Source organism: Acinonyx jubatus, chromosome A1, assembly GCF_027475565.1.
Source record: "Acinonyx jubatus isolate Ajub_Pintada_27869175 chromosome A1, VMU_Ajub_asm_v1.0, whole genome shotgun sequence".
Lineage (NCBI taxonomy): Eukaryota > Metazoa > Chordata > Mammalia > Carnivora > Felidae > Acinonyx > Acinonyx jubatus.
In genome coordinates, this window is record NC_069380.1 from 221,669,337 (window position 1) to 221,695,489 (window position 26,153).

At 37.4% G+C, this 26,153-nt stretch overlaps 1 non-coding gene across 1 annotated transcript; it reads left to right on the top strand.

Annotated features, from left to right (window-relative positions):
- The first annotated feature begins 2,060 nt into the window (after positions 1–2,060).
- On the top strand, positions 2,061–2,214 carry LOC113594889 (small nucleolar RNA SNORA62/SNORA6 family). Its single transcript, XR_003415372.1, has one exon. It is a non-coding gene; the product is annotated as a small nucleolar RNA SNORA62/SNORA6 family (small nucleolar RNA).
- The last annotated feature ends 23,939 nt before the right edge of the window (positions 2,215–26,153 follow it).

Here is a 26,153-nt window from a genome sequence, read left to right on the forward strand (position 1 = left end):
CTGTGGTAATAACATACCAGGGCCAGAGAAGCTCAATACTTTTCTAGGGGGAAAAGGGACTATATGCAGAAGGAGTTATAGTACCTAGGCCATACGTGCCAACAGGAGATTGGCGAGGGTGAGTGTGTTTAGGGCTAGATCTCAAAGGTGCTGGATCAAGAAGGAAACATGAAATCGGAAAAGGGATTGTTTATCAAATTGGGAACACTCTCACAAGATAGAATCTCAGGTCGTGGCAATAACCCTGAGAGATGGAATAAATACGCTACCATGATGGGTCAAAGAAGCTTTGAGAAAATGATGGCTTATAGTAAGTGAGGTGTAGGTGTCCAAACTACCATAGTAGGCAACAGAAGAAAGGGTGAAAGATTTAGAGAATTGGATATGATGGAGTTTTTATTCTGTAGAAGATCAGGAAGCCCACTTGGTGAGTGTCGTCCCCAGAGTGGGCCACCGGACGTTCATTGAGGATGAACTCAACGTTCATGAGGATGACGTTCAATAAGGATGCACTAGTGGTAGGAGCACCAATACTATGACAAAAACTCATTTGGTGATTGTTGTCTACAGGAAGGTCTGATGATAGGAGATACTGTATAGAAATGAGCACCCCAATAGCAAGGGAAGAGAAAAGATGGTCAGAAGTCTGATGGCTGTGGCACTAGTAAAAATTATGACCCTTTGACCCATTTCTGGACCTGCACCAATTTTTAAACCTAAAACCCATTTTTTGAGGGAGTGGCATTTTCCCAAGGCAGACAACACTAAAATATCAGTGCACCTGCATATATAATGTCCCGGTCTTTTCCCAAAGATACCTATAGTGACTTACTTGAGTAATAGTACAGAGAGGAAAAACTAATAGCCAGATATTTTAAGAACCATTAAGGTAAGGGGTAAAGTTGATAACAATTCTCTGGGATTCAAAGCCTCACCATGAATCCCCCATGAGAGTAGGGGCCTCTGTAGGATAAGTAATAAAATCCTGATACTAATCCAGTCAACATGGTCTACTGAGACCATGCACTTACCAATGATGATATCTCTTACTGCCGGTGAAACCCTGGAATGGACTTCCTAGGGAATGGGCCGTATTCCCGTGCTGGTTTGGTGCCTATAGAGCAGGAGTTTCTCATTAGAAAAAGCTAAGTTAAAGCCTCTGGAACTGTCCGCTACACTGGGAAAGATGGTCATAAAAAGCAGGCAAACAAAACAAAACAAAAAAAACCCCACAAAAACCCCAAAATAGTAGCACATTCTACTTCAGTAGCAGATATTAGTGTCACCCTGTATTAGTTATCTATTTCCCCACTGAAGAATTTTGCACAAATGATTACATATGCCAAAAAAAATCTCTCTTCTTCTATTTCATCTCATAAAGTATACTGTTTCAAACTTAGTTCAATCCTCACTTCCTTTAAAAGCTGTCTTATACTGTTTCAATTGGACCAACCCCTCCTACCATGCTATCCTAGTATCACATACGTTTTCTCTGGGCAATTTGCCTTTCTAATACATGTTCTTTTGATGAACGTGTGTTCTTTATACTAGAATTGCTATTTTAGCTCAGAATCCAGGATAAACTCAATAAACGGTACAATGAATGATTTGGTTATATCTAGGCCTCCCAGAATTCTAACACAGGGAATGTATCTTGTGCAATTTGATATATCTTATAGACAAGGATGATTATTGCACATCACAAACTTCATTTCGTAGCATTTTCTTAGGACCAAAAAAATCTATTATAACACCCATCTTTGAAACAAGAAAAAGAAATGGACCTAAAACCATCCCAGGCTGCAGGAGCGTCTCGGTGACTCAGCTGGTTAAGTGTCTGCCTCCTGCTTTCGTCTCAGGCCATGACTCCGCAGTTCATGAAATCGAGCTCCATGTTCGACTCTGTGCTGATAGCATAGAGCCTGCTTGGGATTCTTTCTGTCCCTCTCTCTATTCCCCTCCCCCACTCTCTCTCTCTCTCAAAAGTATAAATAAACATTTATTAAACACAAACACACACACACACACACACACACACACACACACACACAACATCCTAGGCTACATATTGTTAGAACTTGTAGTTGAGGTTGCTGGTTGACCAATGAACTCACAAGTGTCAGTAGTATTCTACATGAGTGGCAAGACTTTCACTATCTCCACAAAGATCTCTGGCCCAAAGAGTGGAGTTTGATAGTAATTCTTGCTACAAGAAAAAATCAAACAAAACAAACAAAACAAAACAAAAATCCTAGACTAACAGTGGCTCTGGGAAAATGTAAATACGGATAAAAAATAAATATTTTATAACATCTTATAATAAAAATAAACACGTGTGAATGGATAAATGGATACGTATAATGTCATACACTTAATACTCTAGCAGAAACTCACGTGTGCTTCAACATGAGTACAAAAGTACTTAACTTCTACTTTAGAAAGGTGTGTTAGTCTAGGGAAGATTTTGAGGAAGAAACATCATCCCAACTGATTATCTATCTATCTATCATCTATCTATCATCTATCCATCTATCTATAACAGAAGGCGGAACCAGGGAAATAATTTATTTAGCACAAAGCACCATTTAAATTGTCTTATTGCATAATCTTATTTATTATACACAACAACTCTGTAAATGAGATCCCATACTCCTACTTTATAGAGCCAGTGGAGGAGGAATTAATATGTATTCCTGTGCAACAGGTATTATGCCAGCTTTATATATGTTTTTGTTCATTAAAAAAAAAACTTCAATGCTTATTTATTTTTGAGGGAAAGAGACAGAACGTAGTGTAGAAGAGGCAGAGAGAGAGGGAGACACAAAATCCGAAGCAGGTTCCAGGCTCTGGGCTGTCAGCACACACAGCTGGACACCGGGCTCGAACTCACGATCTGTGAGATCACGACCCGAGTGAAGTCAGGCGCCCAACCAACTGAGCCACCCAGGTGTCCCTATTCTTGCTTAATACTGAGAACAATGCAGGAATGTAGGTTTTCTTACTGTTATTTTATATACGAAAAAGCCCAAGTTAAAGAGAATGATTAATGTGCTGAAGGTCTCAGTCCCAAAATAATAGTCGAGACATAATTTGAACCCAAGCTTTTGTATTCCTACTCCACAATGTGGAAAAAGTCCCTTTAAGGTAAGAGAAAATGTGAATTTAAGGAGTTATAAACACACTTGGCAGAACATCCGATCTTTATTGAACCTGTTATTCTACTCACTGTACACAACATCTCCTGAGTAGAGAAGCTGTTTTCTAAAGAGGTCTATGAAAGTCAACTCTATCTTGGTGTTTAGGAAAAATATGCATTATAATGGAAAAGTGACATATAATTTATTTGAAGTCTTTCTGTATTTCACTTTTTATAGAAGTTTCCTATTATGTAGAAGTTGAGATAGGAAGAAAAATAGGTGTAGAGAAAGAAGATAAATAGATTCAGATAAATAAATTATCCACATATTTTCACAAAGCATATAATTATCTCATTGTCTTTGCTTTCAAATTACAAGGCACATGATATCTATCGAAGAGTAACACGTGTAATAATTTACGCAGTAAATTGTGTTATTTTTAAAGAAGATTTTTCATTTTAAACTTTCATTAATATTACATGAGTGTATCTTATCATAGTAGCACCCAGCCAGTTAAAATGTAGGGTAAATGAAATAACATAATATTTAAGAACCTGGGATCTTAGATCCTATAATGATTTATTTATGAGCCATCTGGTTATACAGACAAGATACTATGGTCAAATGTGCTCTATATGCATGGAAAGAAAGAATCATTCAGAAAGAAATAATTAGGTTTTATGAGTTAAATCCCAAGGCATGCCGTAGGATTTAGGTAACTGACTTTTGTTGCTAGTGAAAACATTGTACAAATACATATTATAATGTATATAATAGAATGTTATGTAGTTAGAACATTATCATATATATGTGCACATGCACATACTTATTGTATCACTTCACCATAGCAAAAGGAGCTTAGAACTACAACATTTTATCTAGGGGATTATAAATGCAACACGAGGAGTATGACTCATTCTGAATTCTTAAGGGATGTCAGCGGAACCCAAGGGGTAATGGCCTCCCGTTTCTGTTAGTACCGTCATTAATCAATTTTTGCCTCCCCATCTGTCACACGTCTTCAGTGGACATGCACAAATGCCTATTGAGGGTCATACGTGGGAGGGGATGGGAGATAGTATGAAACCATTTCAGTTTCTTTTTGATGGATTCCTAATTTAAGTGCTGCTCATGGATGGGGTAAAATTAATTGACTTCCAAAACAAGTAGGAAGGATGTAGATTATAACAAGCCCAAAGTCTTTTTCATAATAAAAAAAACATGACTCCCTCGAGCGTAGCCAAAAATCGAAATGAAAAGTATTCTCCAATCTGTAATCAATGTTGCAAGCCAAGACAACTAAAATTAAAAGCAAAATTTGGAACAGTTTCAAGGCATCGTGGACGTGAGTCTGATAATAAGCTGGAAGTACACCAGAGCATAGCATACAATACATATGTTGGACACTGCGCAATTCCATTATGCCATGTACATTTGCTAGGATTTTTATGGTACTTCCCACCCCTGCAAGGTGTGGAATATGGCCGCCTTACCCATCTATACATTCTGGACATCTATTATATCTATAACAATGCAAATAAAAACTTAACAACGGTCCATGGGAGTGTCAGATGCTGGAGCTCTATACAACAATTATAAATACCATTTATCTTTGTTTTTATATTAATAACCTATCCCTTTTTTGCTGTGAAGATGAATAATCTTATCATTGGTTGGATGATGGAGGCTTGGATAATCTGTGCTACCAAACAAATACAAAAAGAAAATAGATATCAGGTCTCACCTGCAGGGAAAAACTGCTTTATATACCCAAGAATTTTGGGGGGAGGGTGGGGTGGAAAGAGGCACCCAAATATTTGTAAGTACTTATTATTTTCTCCAAGCATTCATATGATTCAAATAATGTGCATCCATGTGCATATATGAGGTTTATATCTAACAATAAACCATACAGGACATAGCGCAGAATTTATCGACAACACCCTATTTCTGTGTGTTCATGTCCTATAGAGGATAGAAATATATATCTCCCAAGAATGTGAGCTATAGAGCTGTGAGACATCAAGTAGAGTGGGAGTTATTGGGCCCATAGATGTAAATTTATTTTAATAGATACTTCTCTTGTTTGCTTATTATAGACATTTTGATACTAAATGTCAATTGAATATAGAATATTATAATTTGCTACATGGTCTCGATAATTATATTTTCTTATTTATAAGACTGTATGCTTTTTTGTCTTTTTTTTCTAATGTTTGTTTATTGTTGAGAGAGAAGGAGAGAGCAGGGGAGGGGCAGAGAGAGAGGGGGACCGAGGATCAGACTGTGCCAACAGCAGATAGTCCACTGTGGGACTTGAACTCACGAATCTCGAGACCATGACTTGAGCCGAGGTCTGACGCTTAAGTGACTGAGCCACCCAGGCAACCCTAGAAGATTTTGTGGATTATATACAAATAGTTTAAAGTTTCAAAATTTGAATAAAATATTTAAACTTCTAAAGAACATAGATCAGAGAGAGGGTGTAATAGATTTCAGGACTATCTAAGTCAATATACCTAGCTATCTAAATTGAGGGGAAACGGGCAATTCAACAATAATATTTGGGTACTTCAATACCTCACTTTCAATAATGTATAGAGCATCTGACAGAAGATTAACAAGAAAATAGAAGCCATGAAAAACATTGTAATCTCTTTAGACCCAACAAACATCTATAGAACACTCCCCCCAGCAGCATTGGAATATGCATTCTTCCCAAGGGCAAATGAAACATACTTCAGGACAGACCATGTGTTAAACCATAATATAAGGCTCAACAGATTTTAAAAGATTGAAATTGTAGAACGTATGTTCTTCTACCAAAATGGAAAAAGATTAGAAATTGATAATTCACAATTTTTGAATTCACAAAATACGTTGAAATTAAACAACACACGCACTCCTAAATAATTAATGGGTAAAAAGACAATTCACAAGGGCAATTAGAAAATACTTGAGATGAAAAAAAAAAATGAATGCAACGTGCCAAATCGTATTCTGATAAAGCAGTGCTTATAGGGAAATTTACATGTACACATGCCTATATGAAAAAAATAAATAAATTAAGATTTCTAACCAATAACCTAACTTTTCATCTGATGGAACTAAAAAAAAGAAAAGCCAACGAAGCTTAAAGTAGAAGTAAAGAAATAATCCAGATTGAAGAGGAAGGAAATGAAACAGAATTAAAAAACAGAGAAAATAAACCCAAAAATTGGCTCTTTGAAAAGCTCAGCAATTAACTCTGCGTTTTAAACTTAATTTCGAACTGAGGAATCCATCCTTTAAGAATTATATGTGTGAGCTAGCAGGTGGAAAAGTATGTTCTTGGCCTTGAAGCCTTAACTGGTATTCTTGTTCGCACATGGCAGAGTAAATTTATGACAGTTCAAATACCAATAATGAGAAAACATCTTGGACTGGATATACTGATATCTTTAGGACAGAAGTCACAAGAACAAATTCTCTCTAAATATGTAAAATAATTCCTAAGGGAAGGAATTAGTTATAAGGACAGTTCTAGGTATTTCTTTCCAAGGGTGGAAATGGTAGTGTGAGATGAGGTATGCAAATAGAGTTAGCTGCCTTGCACAGCAGCTGACACGTAAAACAAAATAAAGTTCCAGAAAATTTTCCGTGATCCTCTGGTTAGCAAATCTGAACAAGAATAACGATCCAGTTCTTTTTATGAAATACTGGTCATTTTTCCATGACACGAGCTTGTCATGTTGCAACTATCCTTCTGTCACCTTTTTCTATGCGTTAGGATTTTCATCGACTGAATAAGAAGAAAAATAGGTTTACTGGTTCTCATTATTCCATCTGTAGATTAGGGCCATAGGCCGGCTTACAATTACCAAACAATTATCAATATTACCAAAAATATGCTAATTGGATGAGACCAGCTACTAGTAAGTAAACAATCCGAAGAGGCAACTTCTTTTCATTTTGTATCTTCAGCACCTAGGAGAGTGCCTGGCGTATAGTAGGGATTCAGTGAATACTGGTTGAATGAATTGACTCAATCCACAATGTCAGCTCAATATATTTGACCCAGAAAAGATGGAGGATTTCAATCAGTTATCAATGAACTAATCAAAAATTTTCACCTGAAGAGCCTAAAACGCTTCAATGAGATGCTATACCCCGAAATTAGTCAGGGATTGTATCATGTATTGTTACCGTGATTTTGTCTGAACTTCTGTGTTGTATTTTATTCATGATACTTTCCTACATAGCATACCACTATGCTTTCTGGCTTAAAACTACACATATTTATTGTCTCAGAGTAGCTGTGTATTGGAAATCTGGCATAGCTTTGCTGTATCCTGAGTGTGGATCTCTCCATCAGTCTCATCCAGTCCTTGATGTTAGCTAGGACTGGAATCTCCATCTGCACGCTTCCCTAGGTTGGTATTCCTCCTTGGCCACGTGATTGTTGGAAGCATCCCATTTTGGGGATGCTGGGCAGAGAGCTTCTTTGCTTGCTGTTGTCACATGCTTGGATCCTAGGGGTCACCTGCAGTTCTAAGCGGGATTCGCCAGCATGGCTGCTTGCCAAAGGGAGAGAGAGAGAGAGAGACTAAAGTACGCACTAAAGTTGTAGGTAATATAGTAACATCTACATATCCAAATATTCTGTCACCTTTTATATTCTACTGGTTAGAAGGATGTCACAGTCTTGCCCACAGTCAAGGTGAAGGGCTCATACAAAGGTCTAACACTAGAAGGCCAGAAACATGGCAGCCACCTTTAAAGTCTGCTCCCTGTAGGTAGGGGGAGACCTAAGCTGTTTACAAACAACATTTCTGTTGTACTGACAGTAAGAAAAAAAAAATAATAGGAACTCACATTCAGCTTAGAAGTTCTAGCTTATCTTAGAGAACGTATGAAAAAGGATAAAAAAAGAATGTTGTGAGAGTTGATACCAGCCTTGGTAACAAATTTCAAAAGGATTTTTGACAAGCCAAAAAAATATAATTAGCTCTGAATTCTAACAACTGAAAGATGAATAGCTTGTTCACATCTCCCAGCCTCGGCTGATCCACTGCTCGCGGACATGGATGGATTGCTTCCCTTCAAGATGCCTCCTGAAAGCACGGAGATTAGTGATGAGTAAGGATGGGAGAAAGTACATTCCGTTGCACAGTGGAGATATTGAGATTGAGGCAAGCCTTACATTTTTAATTAATTAATTAATTAATTTTTAATTATTTATTTGGAGAGAGGGAGAGAGAGAGTGGGAGCCTGTGTGGGAGGGACAGAGAGAGTAAGGGAGAGAGAGAATCCCCAGACAGGCTCTGCACTGTTAGCACAGAGCCTGACATGGGGCTTGATCTCACAAACCGTGAGAGCACGACCTGAGCAAAATCAAGAATGGGTCGCTTAACCAACTGAGCCACCCAGGCGCCCCTTACATTTTTAAATAATAGGAAAAATACTCAAGAGGAAAGAGAGGGGTGCCTAGTCTGCATTCATGAAGCCCAAAGAAATACGCTTTTAAAAAAAGAAACTGAGGGGCCCTTGAGGGGCTCAGTCGCTTGAGCGCCCCACTCTTGGTTTCAGCCCAAGTCACGATCTGCTCTGGCAGTGCGGAGCCTGCTTGGGATTCTCTCTCTCTCCCTCTCTCTCTGCCCCTCCCTCGCTCACGCTCATGTGCTCTCTCTTTCTCTCTCTATCTTAGGATAAAATAAAATAAGATAAAATAAAATAAAATAAAATAAAATAAAATAAAATAAAATAAAATAAAATAAAATATTTAAAAGAAGGGACTAAAATTAGAACCTTAGGTAATCTCCCAAAATGTGGAAGAATATAGTTAAGGCAGCATAAGACCCTAATTAAAGAACGAAAGCCCCCCAGTTGAGACCAGTCCTTGCTGCAAAGTGTTGGTCCACAGCTGAGAAGTAGCTCTCACATGAGCTTCCAGCAGCCTCCTTGAGATGTGGAGGCAGAACGGTAACTGCCTGCACTTTCAAGGCTGTTTGAGGCTTCAAGGGGATTGTGTTTATTAAATCAGGTCTGTTTGAACATTCTCAGAACCAAAGAAAATGTTTTGAATTTCAAAGCAATTTACGCTGTTTGGAGGTGTCTAAAGTGGCACTACGAATGGGATTAATCATTAATTAATCTAAGGCTTCTTAAAAGTAGTTACATATTTATGGATTTATAAATAGAATAGCATGTATCAACTGAACATTCAATTTTAAGAAAGAGCTAATAAGGTTTTGGATTTGTAAATATAACAAATTTGGTATCAAATGTCAACAATAAAATGCCAACTAGTCTTTGTCTAAAATAGTAGTTGCTAATTTTTAAATTAAAAGCAGGTGATTGAAGTCATTGCAAATAAGGGGCCTCTGGGTGGCCTGGGTGGCTCAGTTGGTTGAGCATATGATCCTTCTTTTTGGCTTAGGTCATGATCCCGGCTCAGTCTATTCTCAGGGCTGAGCGTGCAGCCTGCTTTGGATTCCCTCTCTCCCTCTCTCTCCCCCAAGTAAATAAATAAAAGAAGCAATTCTGTCCTGGATTAAACCTCTATTACAGAAGACCTTTACTTAAAATTAAAAATCCTAGCATAGCAGAATCATTCACGCGGTTGTCTCCCTTCCTAGATTGTGGTTGCTCAGTGCACCGGGCCTATGACTGTATCTCCCATGGCTTTACAGGAGGAGCAGCATGGTAACACCTACAGCATGTGATACCATCCGTCACCTAAAATATGGATTCAGAATTATGGGAAATATTCTTTTATATGAGCATTAGGCAACTGTAGTAAAGTTGAACATCACTCTTCTATTTCAGAACCTATCACTTGATTCCCGAAGGGATCCAGTATGCTGATGAGAATCCGCTTCAGGTCAGCTCCCACCGGATCATACACACTGATTTCAATATTGGAAAGTGGGATCCTCTTATCTAAAGTAAGAGGAGGTGTCCACAGTGTATTAACTTTATTGCCGTATAACAAATTACCAAAAGCGTAACAGTTCAAAAGAACCCGCAAGCGATTATTTCACAGTTTCGTGGGTCAGGAGTTCAGGCACAGCTTAGTCGAGTCCCTTGTACAGGGTTTCACATGGCCTGGACCATGGGCTGATCTGGGGCTGCACTCTCATCCGAGCCCCCAGGGCTTTCCCCAGGTTCACTGGGTTGTTGGCAGAATTCACTCCTTTGCAGTGTAGAACAGCCATGGTGGATTGCTTTTCGGAGGCCAGGAAGAGAAGGATGTCTGTGATCCTAAGATGCTCTCTCTTCATTAAATTTATGATCTACTGATTAGGGACCTTACTTGTCTTTTAAAATGTCTTCAGGTTTGCCATATTGTGTCGCCCGTGTGGGAGTGACTTCTAGCATCTTCGCAGTACCAGTCCACACTCAAATGGAGGGAAGGGGGCTCTATGGGTAGTGTATACCAAGGGGTGGGAATCCTAGGAAACTTCTTACAATTCTATCTATTGTAGAGGACCTCCCTGTGAAAATTAACCTGTCAGTAGAACAATATGAATGAGAAAGATGAATCTTACGTATTTATTAGTAAAAAAGGGTCACAAAACATTGAGAAGTTGAGTTTATGTAATAATCCACTTTATTTCACCTTACTTAAATGACATAGAAAAGCAAGATTTTCTTAGAGTATCTATATTTTTTCAAAATGATGCATTTATTTACTATAAGCCTAAATGGAAAAGGTAGCTGATCTTTATTTGGTGTATAACTGATATTGCTAATGTTGATTAAACAGATTTTATATCATAATTAGTAACAGTCTATTTGTGCCCAAAGAAAAGTGAAATTGTCACAGTGATATAAATTTCAATGGGAAAAAAAAGCTACAATTATTAAATATGATATTTTGTATATCAGGAATGAGCTCAGAGATAATCCAGATGGTGGAAAATATTAAAATCTAAAAAAGGAAGATATTTTTAAATTTAACTCTGTCAGTGCAAAATCTTCTTCTAATTTTATTTTTGAAAGAACACCATTGACATGACCACAGAAGTCTGAAAAAAAAACATTTATTGAGCAACTGTTCATAATAACTTACCATATCACATAAGTACTAAAAAATATGTATACTATATTGAGGCAGAATGTTTAAGCAAAGTTTTGTGTCCATGAGAATTGGCATGGGAAAGAAAACCTTGCATTTACTCAGAAAGCATATTTGCATCTTATCGAAGAGTTGAAAATGTCCCTGTTAATGTATACAGTTTTTTTTTGTAATTGAAGTCAAATAGTTAAAAAATATATATCATGGTGGTTTTTTTAATAACCTTAGCTGGAATTCTCTGATATTGGTAAGAAGTCATCTCTGATACTTCAGTAGCATTTTGCATATGATTAGAAGCAATGCTTTTGCATTTTGTTCTGAACACTTATTTTTAACTTGTCAAATGCTGCTTTAACAGAGAGTGGTCCTGCATACTTCTGACGGCCAAGAGCTGTGCTGTCACAGCAAAGGAAATCAAGTGGCCTGAATATGACCAATTAATTCTAAAGCTCAGGTCACAAAGGATTTTTTAATGTATGGAACAAATATACATGTGTGTGCACACGCGCACACACACACGCACACACACGCACAAAGCGATAGGATTAGAAATGGAATTGATGTAAATTCATGTAACAAAAGTATTTAAAGATAGTCTGATCCCTTGAAAACACAAAGAAACATAGATTTCCTCCTATACATAAGGTTCAGCAGACTTCATAATGAGAGCTTAGTCCTTTTTTGCCGTTAGATCATTTATTCACTTTCGTTTCAAGTCATATTCCTTGAACTGATACAGAATTTACATATGTCTCTTCATTCAAATGTGTCATTAAGATGCAGGCTATGTTACAGGGCTTGAAAATGATCTTCAGACATCTGTCTCTGGAACACTTAAGAAGCTAGCTACTCTAAACAGACCCTGGACAGTTCTCATCAGAATATGTCCCTGATGCTGAGCATTAGCATGAGAAATAACTTAAAAGCAGAATTTTATCATTGTGTGAGTAAGGTCAACACTGTGGAGTTTATGCAAGCAGTGAAACACGCATTTGGCAACTCTAGGGAACAATGTTCCTATTTTGCATTGTCATACCTACCATGAAGCACATAGCACATTCTGAAAAAGAAAGAGAGAGATGGAATTTTCATCTAAAAAAACCTCAAATCTTGATGTAGGAAGATTTCATTTGGGTCCAATTCATAGCATCCTCATTGGGCTGATCTAGTGGGGGAGGGCAAGGGATGGAGCTAGAGTAGACACAGGATTTAACATTTATGGAAATTTCTTATAAAATAATGATCTATAATATCAAACAGAGAAAATCACTTATGAATTACAGACACAAAGGAGTCTGTGAGTTTGTGTGCCTGAATTACTGATTATTAAAAATATGGAGAAAGCTGACGTATTTGTCTAAACTAAATTGATGATTAAATACCCTGAGCCTGTTGTTATCTCTTGTATTAGTTTTCTATCACTGCTGTAGCAAGTTATCACAAACATAATACAACCATTTATCACAGCTCTGTAGGTTGGCTGACTAAGTGAGCTTGACTGGGTTCTCAGCTTAGGGTCTCACAGTGCCAAAATCACTATGTGAGCTGGTCTGGACCCATAGCTGGAAGCTCTGGGAAAAAACAGAGAGGGAAAGGAAGAAGGAAGGAAGGAAGGAAGGAAGGAAGGAAGGAAGGAAGGAAGGAAGGAAGGGAAGGGAAAGGAAGAGGGTGGGAGGGAAGAGAGACAGGAAGGAAGGCAGGAAGGCAGGCAGGCAGGCAGGAAGGAAGGAAGGAAGCAATCTACTTCCAAGCTTATTTAGGTTTTGGGAAGAATTCAGCCCCTTGTGGCTGTAGGACTAAGGTTCTTATTTCCTTGCTGGATTTCAGCTAGGAGATTCTCTTAGCTCTGTAAGACAGCCCATGTTCCTTCTCATATGGCCCTCTCAATCTTCAAAGTTTGCAATGGAACATCAAGTCTATCTCAAGCTTCAAATCTCCCTGACTTCTTCCGCCATCAGAAGTTGCTTTTAAGAGTTTGTGTGATCAGATTAGATTCATTTATGTTATCTCCCTCTCTTAGAATCAGCTGTGCCATACGGCATGACATAATCATGGAAGCAATATCTCTTTATACCCGTAGGTTCTTGGGATTAGACCTGGGCATCTCTGGGGGGAGCAGTTTAGAAATTTTGCCTAATCACATCTCCTTTCAAGGAATCCACAACACTCAGAAGCAGCGACCTTCTTCCATAGTCCTTATCACATTTTCCTTCTTTTATTCTCTTGTGCCAAAAATGTTGAATCAGCGAGTACATCCTCTTCTACCAGCATCCCATTCCAGTTCTCCATCGATGAAAGTTTTAACAATTGCTTCATTGCAACATGCAGTGCGTCTGTCTATTCTCAGTGATGGGATCCTCGATGCTGGTTGGAGAGTGAGTGTTTTATCAGTAAAATCCCCTTTTATAGTCTGCTCCTTAGAGTCATTTCTGATATCCACTGTCTTACAAGAGCCCCGCTGGAAACAGACTCTGACAGGGAGACTGACTTTATTGGGGGATGTTCTCAAGTAATATACGTATCAAAAAGGTAGGAAAGATAGTTCTGACCAGAGGGAGAAGGTGGTATTTGATGTAGTGGTAAAGGAAGTCTTAGTCAACCCTGCAGATAGTTCTAGAGCTGGGGTGACCCTTCAGGGCATGGTGGCTGGGCCTTTGTATCCCCACATTAGCCAGTCCTAGGAGGTAATTCCTTGCAGCGGTGAGCAATTCTCAGTGACGTATCAGCTGGATGAGAAGACGTGGAAACACTACAATGTCTAGTATCTATTAACACTACTATATATACTAACATTATTGTGTCCATTAAGACTACCATATATTCTAACACTGAAGTACCTACTAAGTATCTGCTTATACTATAGCATTTACTAACACTAGTATCTCTCCCACTGTAGGAAGAAATGATCTTTGCTCCACTGGAAGTTTCTTGAACTCTATTCCAAATCAGAGATAATATTCTTGATTTCAGAACGTTTACAGTAAACGAAAGCAAAAATGTATCATGCTCGGTGGCCGTCAGGGTAGACAAAGTACAAATGACAATAGAGACGATACTTATAAAAACACTAAATCCTTTCCAGCAAGAATCTAGGAACTCACATGTTGCCGCTTTTATGTTAAAAACAAATGTAGACGGCGGGCGCCTGAGTGACCTAGTCGGTTAAACATCCGACACTGGCTCAGGTCATGATCTCCCAGTCTGAGCCACGATCTCATGGTTTGTGAGTTTGAGCCTCACGTCGAAATCCGCACTGACAGCGCAGAACCCGCTTCCGATCCTCTGTCTCCCTCTCTCTCTGCCCCTCCCCCACTCCCAAGCCTGTGGTGTGCGCATGCACGGCCTCTCAAAAGTGAACATTAAAAACCTTACTTTTTAATTTAAATAGTAAAATCTTTCTTCCTTCTAGTCGCACCTGCTAAACTAAGTCTCACCTTCCAACAGAGATATGTTGGTTTCGTATTTAAACTCCAGTGGAGTCAAATGCATTATTGGTAAAGACTCTCAACGCTAGAGACCTAACCTTTAGATCTCTTTCTCTTTCAGTGTGACCTTGAAGATGTCATTTAACTTCATCCTCTTCTTCCCCCCCCCCCTCATTTTTAAAGTGAAAATATTGGGATAGTTAAGTTTTAATGTTCTTTCCAAGTCAGAAACCATAAGCTAGATAATTGATTTTATTCCGTTTATGAAAAATCCTTCTCTCTCGTGCTTAGATTTCACAATCTGTTTTCTGTGTTTGTCATCTTCACCACTTGAGCAGCCTTGACTTGAAATGTAAGGCCACCCCCATACAAGCTGTTCTGATCTGCCAAGCTGTCCACTCTCCATCCCACCAAAGTGTGTGTGTGTGTGTGTGTGTGTGCGTGCGCGTGTGCACGTGTTGTTATTTACATACCCTGGCAATAGAAATTCACAGGATACTGTCCTTTAAAAAATTTCCTGTGGTGGCGCCTGGGTGGTTCAGTCAATTAAACATCCGACTTTGGCTCACGGCATGATCTCACAGTTCGTGGGTTCGAGCCCCGCGCCCCGTGTCGGGCTCTGTGCTGACAGCTCAGAGCCTGGAGCCCCCTTCAGATTCCGTGTCCCTTCTGTCTCCGCCCTTCCCCTGCTCGCTCTCTGTCTCTCTCTGTCTCTCAAAATTAAATAAATAAATGTTAACAAATTAAAAAAAAAAAAAAAAAACAAATCCTGTGAATGAGCTAGCACCTCAAGTGACCATGGGAAGATTTAGAAACTCCAAAAAAGAGAAAACTTCTAACAGCAACTAGAAAGAACGTTCTTGCGTTGAAGTAGGCAAAAAGAAAAAAAAAAATGTTTCCTAAAGTGATTCTCTGGGATCCTAAGAATTTGACTTCTATCTTTGATTCTGGCTAATTTTTAGAGAATTTACTTGGCTCTGCCGATGAGCGTTCCAGTGCTAGAAGCCATCACACGCCTTCGTGGCTATGTTCTCTTCCCACTCACTTCTCTTTCTATCATGTGCCGCTTTCTCTTATGATTGAAAACTGCATTTATAAAGAAGAAATAGCCTCACCATCTAGAGGTGAACACCGGTAACGTTCCAATGTGCGTTTGCTGTTATTTATCATGCTTTGCCATGCACTCGGTGTTAAGATTTCGTGTCATTAAATATCTGAGCCTTTTCAGATATCACTCTTGTAACTTGAAATTATTTTTATTGTTTCAAGAAAAAATAGTTCTGTGATAAAATCAGTTGGAGGAATGTAATATCTAAGATGGCTAGCATATATTTCTGCACTTGGGAGGGCTTGATAGAGATTAAATCACACTAGATTACTTATTTCAGAGGCAGAATATCATGATTGGTAAGAACACAAATCAGAGAATATTGGCTTCAAAATTTGGCTTTGCCACTCGTAAGATGTCTGACTTCTGGCAAATTGCTTAACTTTGCTAAGTACTTTCTACACTGATAGAAAAGAAATATATATATTTATTAGAAGTTTTATCATAATATTTATAAAGCTTATAGATTCCAAGAATGGAAATGTGTTAGTATATAAAATATATGTTTTGTCAGAGTAATGATAATAAGAAAGTTAATACTGATCTAGATGCCAGATACTGTTCTAAGCACTTTATATAGATTACTTCTATTACTTCTCAAATTTATATGAAGCAGGTACAGTTATAATAAAACCCCATTTTACAAGTTAGGTAAGTGGAGAAAAGAGAGGTCAACTGACTTGCTCTAGATTACACAGCTGGTAAACGATCAAGCCAAGATTTGGAGACAATCTTTGCCTTTAACCACTAGTCCAAATCAATGGAAACTGCTTAATCAATTTTATTAGCTTCATATTTGACTAAAGTTTCATATATTAAGCATAACTTATTTAAGATAAAAAGTATTACTTAGGAAAAAGCGGTTTAAGTTTGCCCAATTTGATGACTAAGTAAGATTGAGGCATAGATTTACTTGTGATTGGCTAATCAATTTTCTCATCTGCTTTGAGGATGGTTAAAGTAATGTGAATCTTCAGGTAATATATATATATTAATCTGAAATTATTATTATGCTATTCATGTGTACTTTTCCAGAGAATATGCCTGGGTTATCATCAATTATATAATATTAAAGCCCACAATAATAAAGGGTTGAGAGCCAAATTCTAACCTCAAGGTACATATTCAATGTTGTAAATTTGGGTAGTGGTCCAGGATCCACCCAATTCTTTCTGGCAGCAGCATTTTGACTTTCCTTTAGGGAATAACTTCCCCCTTACTCTGAGCACATCTGGTTTAGGTGTGGCCATGCCTACCTTCTGGACATTGGAGCAGATCTATGACAGCACATGTTCTACTCTGCTTCTCTTTGTCATACCGTTACCCCCACTGACACAGTAACGGACTAAGGAGTGGGCTCATGATCAAAGCCAAGAAGTGAGACATGATACCCAGACATGCTGAAACTGTTCAAAGAGATGCATTTTTTTCCCTATCTGGTTTACCAAACTGGAAAGATGTGAACTGGGAGCTTCAGAAGGCCACTATTTGGAGAAGAAAATAGTTCAAACAATGGAGTAAGACAAACTGAATCCAGCTGGGTGACCTAGCATGCATGTAATAAATGATTTTTTAAATGAATCTATGAAGACATAATTAAATGAAAACAGAAAATTCTGAGCCTTTGGGGTTGGTACGTAAAGTTCGGTAGAACAAGACCGGGCAGGAACAAAGAACTCTGATGTCAGGGTGTATCAGTAACCAATATAAAGAAATCCTGTTTTCATACCTGTGGTGAAATATGCAATCTTGTGAGCTTAATTTATTGTATACAAGACACTCCCAAAAGAATATGCTCCAATCTCTCTTAGTAATCGTTACTTGGAGAAAAATGATTTTATTTATTTAGTGTCACATAGACACATACCGACCCACATATTTTTTAATGTTTATTTGACTTAAAAATGCTGAGTGTTTGGGTGCCTGGGTGCTCAGTTGGCTAAGTGTCTGGCTCTTGGTTTTGGCTCAAGTCATGACCTCACAGTTGGTGAGTCTGAGCCCCGCATCAAGCTCCACAGGGACAGTGCGGAGCCTGCTTGGGATTCTCTCTCTCTGTCTCTTTCTCTCTGCCCCTTCCTGCTCGAGCCCTTTCTCTCTCTCTCAAAATAAATAAATACACTTTAAAAAGGCTGAGTTTTAATACATTTTCTAACACCTTATGAATATAATTAATATCATAACTTAAATCACAATATTGTGAATTACCTAATATACTGACAATAAAAATGAAATTAAAATAATTCTAAACCTTTTATTACTGTAATCTATGTGGCAATTTACTGAAGTTTTGGAGAAAAAGAGCAGGAACATCTTAAAATAAAATTTTCATATAATTATGCCCACTTAACACTGCAACAATTTTTATATTAAAGTAATATTTTTTAACGAAACCTCGCTGTGCATGCAGGTTGTGGAAAGCTATCAGTACCAAAATAGAACATATTTCTATTTCACAGAGAAAAAACATCACTCTCCCCTCAATGACTTGCCTCACTCTCTTTCCCTACACTCCTCACAGCTGAGCCGATTAAACTACCAATAGAACTTCATGCCCACCTGAAGCTCCCGGTCACCACGTCTGTCCATGAGCAGGCACAGTTAGAGTAATGGTTCAGTTGGTTTAAGAGACCCGGCATCTGTCCCCACTGCTCTATAACCCAGTTCTCTTTTAAGACCAGTTGCCTACTTTGTTTTTCACTGGTGTGCCCAGGATTAGAGCCCTGAACCATTACATGATCAGAGTCTTGTGCCCTACCACTTGACCTCATCAACACTGACTGCCATCCTAGTAATCTGTTTCAGTGCTTCGTAGAAAACATCGTACTGTGCCAAAGAGTAGCGATCGGAATTAAAATGAAGGTAGACTAATTCTGATCCTCAATAGCTCATTGTATAATGGGGAACAAAATGTATTACAAAGGGAAAGATCTTATCCCATACGAAGCACAGTGAGAGTATCTAATGTACATCCGTTGTGCTTGCTTAGTCTATAAGTTGATTTCAGTCATTTGACAACCACAGAAGCCTATCGTTATAGAACAGAGTATTTTAAAGCTTGACGATATAAAAGCAATGGTATGGAGGACAGAAGTTGGAAGAAGAAGATGACACAGAAATACTTCATCTTACATAGAAACAAGCCATGATATAAAGTCTATTATGGATATAAAGTACGTCAAGTAGATCAACAAATCGAACCAACAGAAGAACTAAAAGTAAAAATGTTCACCTATCAGAGAGTGAAAGATAAGGCAGAAGTCAGTTTTCATGTTTCATAAATGGAGGCAACTGATAATGTTGAATATTTAAAAAAAATCATGAAATGCGGACGCTACTTAGGAAAACCCATTAGGAAAAGACCCATTTGAAAAAAAAATATGATAGAGATGTTTAAAATTGGAACCCGCTGAAGATTGGGGCTGGGGCTGGGTGTGGGCAAACAAAAGGAGACTTTCACTTTTTATCTGATACTCCTTCTCTACTATTTTTGTTATTAAATTTATGTATTAATTTAAAAGTGTTGAATTATAAAATGATTATGAAATTTAATGATGGAAATGATATAGGAGCACAAATATCTACACTTCAAACAAGCTGCCTTGGGAAGAAAGTACGTCCAGTCTCTGATGTAGCTGTTCTCATTATTCACGTTTTACCATTTGAGAGTTAGGGACTCAGTGATCTTATGTAAATTGTCCAAAGTTGAAAAGGTAACAAGGACAATTTGCACTGAGTCCTACAAGAATTCAGAATCTGTGTTTCGCATCCAAACTTCATGCTTCCAAACTCACTTCTCACTGGCCTTTACCAGCCAGCAAATGTTCTAGTGACAGTGACCCCACCTACTCAGACTTTTTAGTTAACGCTTCTCTGGGGACAATTTCATCGCTGAATTATCTATTTAGTATGTGATCCTCTGATGATATATAGTACTTTTAAATTTATTTCACTTTAAAAGCATTTATTGACAGGCTCCTCGTTGGCTCAGTCAGGAGAGCATGCAACTCTTGATCTTGGGGTTGTAAGTTCGAGGCCCATGTTAGGTGTAGAGACTACTTAAAATAAAATCTTTTTAAAAAACGCATTGAGTGCCATCTATGAACTGAGCATTTGTTGGACTTTAAAATGGAACATACAAGTGAATAAGATCCTGCTCCAGTAACTCAGAACATTAAACTCTGCTGTGTAGGCAATGACACACTCCAAAGAAGGTGAAATTAGCACAGTGTGCTGTCCATTTTTTTACACGGCTTATTTCTGGAAACATGAACTAACTCCAAAGTCCAAAAGTCAAAAAAAAAAAAAAAAACTTGCAAGTAATGAAAATAATTTTTGTTCTCAAAGAGGTAAAAATACTATTAAGACTCTAATCACACCTACTAGTGATGCCCAAACATTGTTAAGACATTTCCAGAATTTGGACATATTCTTTTCTCTTTTTTATTTGAGTGTAGCTGACACACAGTTACATTAGTTTCAGGATTAGAACATAGTAATTCCATAGGCTTATTCATTATGCTATGCATACTACATGCTTTAATTTGGTACATTCCTTTGTCAGTTGAAAACTATTAAGCAGTTTAAAACTACTGATCATATTGCTAAGGATAAAATTTCCCATTTTTGTCGGATTGAACGATTTCTAAGTTTTCTCAATTGACACGTTTGTGAGTCATTTTCTTATTTCTATTGTTTCATCTCTCCTGGATTTTCACAAAATAAGAAAGAAAATAGTTTAAAGCAATTTTCCAGTTTTTTAGTAGAACACATTCTTCAAGCCAAACATGATCAAGAGAGCCAACAGGTAGCATGGATATAAACAACTTCTGTCATCTTCTCTCCATGTCTCCCTTGCATGTCCTTGAGGAACTTTGCAGAAACTCAAGGTTACAAGGAAACCACTAAGAAATTACCTGTAATTACCTGCAAATTATCTTCAATGTTCCATTGAAATATGAGCATACAGAAGCCTCACTATTCCAAGATGGCAGAATTTCTATATGGAACTGTTGGCTGTCACAGTAGGCCACCAAAAGATAGATCACAAAATCGGTTGAATAGGCTTATTTATTTATTAATTTATTTTTAAATAGGCTACACCCCCAGTCTGGGGCTTGAGCTCACAACCCTGAGATCAAGGTGCCCTACTGACTGAGCGAGCCACCCAGGTGCCCCTGAATAGGCATATTTAAAACACTCTTGAGTGCCAATATTTAATATTCTAATGTTCAGGTTGATGGCAGATCAAAAGTATAAAATTCAAGGACCACCTGTATGTGGGAAACATAGAAATATAGACATAGCCTCTGACAAGGACCTGCACTCTGGCAGGATTCTAACGTAGACAGGTGGACCAAGACTCTCCCCCGGCCCCCCCAGAAAAGAGCATTTCTGCATTTCTTGTCTCTTCCATTTTCCCCCTTAATCATTATTTTCATCTGTTTACACTTTTAGTCATCTTTGTCTTTCCTCTGCTATATATCCTGTTACTTCTTTGCTTTTAGAGTAGCAATGGCTAGACTTTTATTTATATCCATTGTCCAAAAATAAAAATAAGAAGGAGAGAGAGAGAGAGACAGGGAGAACTTATCTTCTTGTCGGCCAACAAGGAATAATTCTCTTGGTTTTGAATCATCAATCATTTTCACCATCGCTTACTGTAATATTTAACTTCTAGTACTATCCTTGTTTCAGGTAATTTAAGTTATAAGGGTCTAGGTACCACTATATGGATGCCTACTGTTTGAAATTTTTCTGTGTAACAGTCACTGAATACAAACAAAATAAAAATTCATCAATCTTTACCTACTTTGCCATTTGCTTTCATAGAGGCAGTGCGATTTATTGGAAAGAATATGGGAAAACAAACAAACAAAAAATACCCCGGAAGTATTTATTTTATTTTCTTTAAAGGTTTTCCCCTCAGTGTCTCCTGTTTTACTTTAATGGCTTCACCAATCACCCAGACAACCAAGTCCTTTCTCTATCCTCTCTATCAATCCCCCATATCATATTGGTTATTAAGTCTGATTCATTGTATTTTTGGTATTTCTTTTTTTTCAATTGTTTTTTCTTTTTCTTTTTCTTTCTTAAAAATATAATTTATTGTCAAATTGGCTAACATATAGTGTATACTGTGTGCTCTTGGCTTTGGGGATAGATTCCCGTGATTCATCGCTTATATACAACACCCAGTGCTCATCCCAGCAAGTGCCCTCCTCAATGCCCATCATCCATTTTTCCCTCTCCCCCTGTTTCCCCATCAGCCCTCAGTTTGTACTCTGTATTTAAGAGTCTCTTATGGTTTGCCTCCCTCTCTGTTTGGAACTATTTTTCCCCTTCCCTTTCCCCACGGTCTTCTGTTAAGTTTCTCAAGTATTTCTTAAATGTATCTTCTGTCTTTCTTCACTGAAACTACCCCAACTCAGCTACTCATGATTCTTCTTCTTAACTCTTATTTTTCCTATGACAGATTTCCATTCCATTTGCTTTCATTCTCTCCAGAGCACCCACAATACTATAAGCCAGTTTCATCTTATTACATTAAAAATCTGATATTCCATTACTCAAGATTCTATAATAAATGGTCAATGGACTAGGAAATAACTGAATATTCTGACTTCGTTCTGCCACCACGTCTAGACTTACTGGCTCCTTCCTTCATCCACACCTTCGCACACTCTCTGAAATGTTTTTCTTCCACCCAGCAGTCTTCTAGTCTTCTTCAGGAATCAGTTCTAATGTCAATCATTCTGTGAAACTTTCGTTGTCTCTTCTAAACAACTTATGGGCTTTTAGCCTATGTTCACATTAAAATTTGCACATACCTCTATCACAGCAAATCATACATTATAACGTGCGCACTGACTCTACCTTGATTGCTCTACTGGCTTCTCAAGAGAGCAAAGCATGTCTTTCCACCTTCGTACTCCCAAGAAACTGCACCAGCAGTGACTGCCACGTGGTAATGCTAAAAAAAATAAACAAAGAACTTATGAAATCACTGGACATCTTATTTTCTCATTTTATTTAAATATCTTTTAATTTTAATGAGAGGGAGCATAATACAGCAGTCCCGATTGTGATGGGCTCAATTCAAACTCTGGCTCCACCACTCATGAGATCTATAACCTTGAGTAGATATTGTAGCTTCTCTGCACCTCATTTTCATCATATGTCAAGTGAAGATGACAATAATGCCTAACTCAAGATGTGTGGCAAAATTCTATGAGCTGATATATATAGATTAGTTCACTTGGAACAGTACCTGGCACATGGTAAGAGCCATATAAGAGCTAGACAATTTTTATTAAAACTAACATTATTAATATTTACCTTATCAGTAAAGAGCACTTATTCACATCAATGGGACAAACTATAAAAAATCAAGTTGGCATCGCATATATTTTTCACTATGTGTATTTGACATCAGATGGCGATTGTGTCACTGAGTTATTTTAGGATGTGGATTTTCATTCATCCATTCCATAAACATTTCTTAAGCCTCCAGTTTGAGGTAGACACTCCTCTAGACATTAAAGAAACAAAGATGTATAAGAAATAGTCTTTACCATTAATGTTTTCAATCTAACTGAGGGAGATGAGAAGAAATTAGACAATGACCATGTGACGTGGTTAAGTACTAACACAAGTACACAAAATGCAAACATAACACCAATAGCAGGAAGTGAAACAAAGGTTGGATTTTTCTTTCTTTTAAATACCTAAATTAAAAACAAAGATCTTGATCCTCATACTAATTTAGTTCTTATGGTTAAGGAGGAAATCATAAACTAAGCCAATATATGTGTCTAATATTACAGTCAAAATTCGGCATTATAAGCAGGAATTAGCTTTGAGAAATGAAATGCACAGATAATACAAGGGCTATTTTATCCATTTATTGAATATTCTTCACACTCAGTGCTATTTACCATAGCTCCCTGAGCAGCCAAAATTACAAATTTGAGCTTTATTTATTATCCTGTACACTATTTATACAGAAATGGAGGTGTCAACACCCACAAGGCAGACAAAAGAGGGGAAACTAAAAAATAAATGAAGTTGATAATTAAAACCATTAAACATTTAAGGATCTTAGAGATAATTTAGTACAAATCTTTAGTGCCGAGATGAAGCACTGAGGTCCCAAGTGGGCTTGGATCAATGTCACTCTGCTAGTTGGTTACTATAACCCAGGTGTCTAAACAGCAATGCTCATTAATTTATCCTAAAGAAAATGACAGCTGTGCAACATTTCAGGCACATAAGCTTCCCTCTCATTCTCTAATGCATTCCACAGTTCAAGGTCAGTAATTAAAGGAAAGCCATCCCACCAATATATTCATTGCTGGAGAAAATAACACAGACTACGGGGGCAGAGGGGGAGCAGGGAAAGAACAGTAAAAACCCAAGGGGTTAAGAATCGGTTGTATAATGTTCAGAGAACTAACAAGCACAGATTTTAAGTCAAGCTAAGGCAACAGAAGCGACATGATTTTCAAGGAAACACAAGGAGACAAGAAGGTTTCCAATAATGGATATATTTTCAGAGCAGATATACAAGCTTATTTTCATTAAAATAAATTCATAGTTTACTAGGGAAAAGTGCTGGATGTCTAAAAAGTTCATCTTATAGATTATACAAATACTGGTGTCTACAAATTAATAGATTTTTCTCTTCTTTCCACATGGACAAATGTTAATTTTCAAGAGAGTGAAATCATGTCTTTGATGTTCACATTCAGAAGGTTATACTCTTTTGTTAAAAATGCATAATACATAATATGCTGTTTGAATTCATGCAAAAACACAATGAATAGGATTTTCCTAGAGTTGATGAGTTGCATAAATAACTCTTTTGCCATTGTCTTGTGTATTATTAGGTTACTTCACATTGACGTTTGGCAAAATTGAGAAATTAATAGACATTTACAAGATCCTCTCTATTTGAGGATACTGCCTCTCTTTTTGAGATAGTAGAATGCCAGAATACCACCTAAATTCTTCAGTTAAAGGATTCTTCATTCCTTTGAATCTATTTTTTTGATGGTTATATTCTTCATTAACATTTCACATGATGTGCTTTCATTTTATCAATAATCAATTGATAAGTACTTCTTTACATGTGATTTGTAGTCTCTAGGAAAGCTTCTTAATTACTACATTATGTTAAATTTGCATTTTGTGTGTTACCAGTTTTACAGTATTATACTTGGAATTAAGCTCATTTAAAAAGTACTAACAACCAAAAAAAAAAACAAAAAACAAAAAAAACAGATCAAGAATCAAGACAAAGTTGGGATTATACCAGGAATTTAAGTTTAAGATTTATATCCTAAAGAGTTCAACACATTAACTAAATTAAAGGAAAAAAAATCATCATCATGATTAACTAATAAATGTACATGCCTTTAATTATATCAACAACAATTTATGGTACCAGTCTTAGGAACCATATCACAAATTAGGAATATAAAGAAATAAATTTTTCCACAAGCATATTATGAAATATTAGATTTATTATTTTGTGGTCTGGAAGATACTTTGTCTTAACTTTGATCATTTTTAAAAACATATTAGGCTTTCAGAGGCGATGGTTACCACAAAGGACATAAGAATGGATTTTATTCCACTTTGTAAATATGCAAAAACCTCTACCATGATCTTATTCTGCCACTTAACCGAGTGGTTTTACGGTATGTACTGTTGCTTGATTCTTTCCCCAGGTTGATGAGTCCCCTTAAGCTGCTAACACTTCTATGTAAAATTCACTGGATTCCATGGAGGCCAAGTGACCCACTTGTAAGGCCAAGTGCCCTTATTCTTTTGGTAATGAACATTTTACATTGAACTATTTCTCATAATGTCTCAGACACCAATTTATCTCTTTATTCCTTGTTACCATTCTTCCCATGCCCCCCCAATTTTGACTTGATGTATGTATTCATCCATCATTTCCATCATTAATTCAAAACATATACATGTATTTCCTACTATGTAGCAGACATTGAGCAATTTGTTCCATACACAGTGAACAGGATGGATAATTTCTCTGGTTTCTAGAAACTGACATAGGAGCAGAGAAATTGATAAAGAAAAGAAAAAGGGGTGCCTGGGTGGCTCAGTTCGTTAAGACCCCAACTCGATATCAGCTCAGGTGATGATCTCACAGTTTGTGGGATCAGTGCCTGAATCTGGCTGGGTGCTCAGAGCCTGCTTGGTATTCTTTCTCTCTCCCTCTCTCTGAGCCTCCCACACTCATGCTCTCTCTCTCTATCTCTCTCTCAAAATAAGTAATAAACAGGAAGAAAGAAAGAAAGAAAGAAAGAAAGAAAGAAAGAAAGAAAAGAAAGAAAGAAAGAAAGGAAGAAAGAAAATGAGGCCAAGAAAGAAAAGAGAAAGTATACCATACAAAATCACCA